The sequence below is a fragment of the Mus musculus genome, chromosome 2, assembly GCF_000001635.26.
Source record: "Mus musculus strain C57BL/6J chromosome 2, GRCm38.p6 C57BL/6J".
NCBI classification, from domain to species: Eukaryota; Metazoa; Chordata; class Mammalia; order Rodentia; family Muridae; genus Mus; species Mus musculus.
In genome coordinates, this window is record NC_000068.7 from 172,655,832 (window position 1) to 172,658,331 (window position 2,500).

Sequence of the window (2,500 nt, forward strand, 5' to 3'; positions counted from 1 at the left end):
CGCGTGAAGAAACTGAGGTTCAGGAAGCAAAACGCCTGCTTTGAGGCCAACCTGGTTGTGACTTATGCTTGAGATCCTCCCACTTAAGAAGCTGAGACAGGAGGATTTGCCTCAAGTTCAAGGCCAGCCTGGGCTACATTGTAAGACTTTGTCAAAAAAAAAAAAAAAAAAAAAAAAAAAAAAAAAAAAAAAAAAAAAACAACAACAAAAAAAAACCAAACAAAAGCAGAAGCTGGGAGGTGATGCTTGCCTTTAATCCCAGCACTCAGGAGGCAGAGGCAGGCAGATCTCTGAGTTTGAGGCCAGCCTGGTCTACACAGTGAGTTCCAAGACAGCCAAGGCTACACAGAGAAACCCTGTCTCAAAAGCAAACAAACAAACAAAAGTAAACCCTTCTGACCTGCCGTGTGAGAAGCCCCAGGTATATCTAGCCACAGAGCTGTGTTCCTAATATTCCTTTTAACACCTGCTGTGCATCTCCCGTTGTCTTGGCAACTGAGCAGGTTGGTCACACACACACTCACCCAATACTTGGTAATACTTGGAACACTGAAGATCTGCTGGGAAGAAGTACAGAGCGGTAGTGGAGGGAACAGTGAAGGCCTCCCTGACATCATGGTGCCACCTTGCTAGTTAGTTACCTTCTATGGGGAATCTGGGTCCAAGCACAGGGCTTGGTGACACAGTCTAGCAGTGATACAGCCAAGATTTCTAGGAGCCAAACCCATCCCCGTGACTGAAGCACATGCCAGGAACAGGTATGGACAAAGATGCTGAAGCTGTACAGAGTCCAGTGAGCTTGCTTATGGGGAAGATGCCTTTGGCTGCATTGTGGGAAGGCTTCGTGCTAAGCGTATGCTTGGGACCAAGTACAGTTCCAGGTCCTGAGGACACAGGCTGCACGGGAGTCTGTCCCTGGGCGCTGGCTTTCTATCAAGGACCTAGCCATCAAACACCACAGTGTCGGCTTTGTCCAGAAAGGAGTTTAAGAAAATGTCATGGTGCTGCGTCATGAGGGGCTGGGATTCTGTAATCCTGACCTCAGAGATGGTAGGTGGGGGCAGACACTCACTGTGCCCCACCCTCAGGGTGAATTAATTGGTGCTGAGAGGATATGCAGGGTTGGTGGTCTCCGGTTGGGGTTCCCTGGGGGTGCTGTGGGGGTGGCTGGCTGTAAAGCCAATATAAACACCCCGGCGGGTAGACACAGCTCGGCTCCCATTCAGCACATAAATGGTTGTCAAATCTTCACTTTTGAAAAGACAGTGTGGTTTGTATAAATTTTGAAATGGAACCAAGGCTGCACATGCAGACAGCCAGGTCCTGCTACTCTGGGGAGCAGGCTAGGACCTGAGAGACAAACCTGTCAAATGAGAGCCACGTTCCACACAGGGTCACCGAGGATAAGGAAAGAGGACCTGTGTGCCTTGAGAGCAGTCTACCTCGGCCCCAGGAAGAAGTGGAATGAGATGCACAGGTTAGACACCCATCCTGTCCCAGTGCGTAGCTCCACCTCACTCCTGTCTTTCCCGGAGTGTAGCCATTGTCTGTCCAGATGCCCTGACTACCTGGCAAGGGCAACTTAAGTGGAGGAGGTTCTAATTTTTCCCAGTGGTCTGAGAAAGTTTATCATGGCGGTGAGTATCATGGTGGTGAAGGCTCGCAAGTAACATAAAGCAGTTGGTTACATTGTATCTGGAGTGAGTGGATCCAAAGTGGGGTAGAGCTGTGTAACTTCCAGACCTACCCCCAGAAACACATTTCCTACAGCAAGTCTCTAGCTTCTAAAGGATCCATGACCTTCCCAAATAGTGCCACCACCTGGGAGCCCAGGTTCCAAACCCACAGGCCTGTGGAAGCCACTTCTGTCTCAGATCAGAAGGTCTGGCCTCAGTTAATCATGGTACATCAAGAAAGCTTCCCATGAGGGTAAGCTCGCCATGGGAGTGAGCAGGTGGTAGTGAGAGAAACTGGGTGTGAGGGCTCAGGAGGAGTATGGTCATTAGGGGCTCAGGCGTGTGGGACACTAGGGGTCTCAGGAGTGTGGTCATAGGGACTCAGGAGAATGGGACATTCCTCGGGATCTCAGGAGTGTGGGGTACAGGGGTCTCAGGAGTGTGGGGGAAAGGGGTCTCAGGAATGTGGGGTACAAGGATCTCAGGGGAGTTCAGTATATAGGGGCTTTTAGAATTATCCTTGTAATTTTTCCTGCTATTCAAAACCTCCAAATACTCTACTAAAATGAGGTAGAATTTATGGATAAACAGGAAGGTTGTTGACAATGTACAGTCAGCAGGGTGAAGTGGCTGTACCTGCAGTCCCTTCCCTTGAAGGCTGAGAAAGAACTGCTCAAGTCCTGATGCCTGGGCGGCAAAGCAAGACTCTATCTGAGTGGATCTGAGTGAGAACACTGACCCCATTTTAAAAAGTGTTTATTTAAGTGGGGACAGTCGCCGAGTCCACACGTGTGGCATACTTGGCACTCAGAACTATTGGGAGG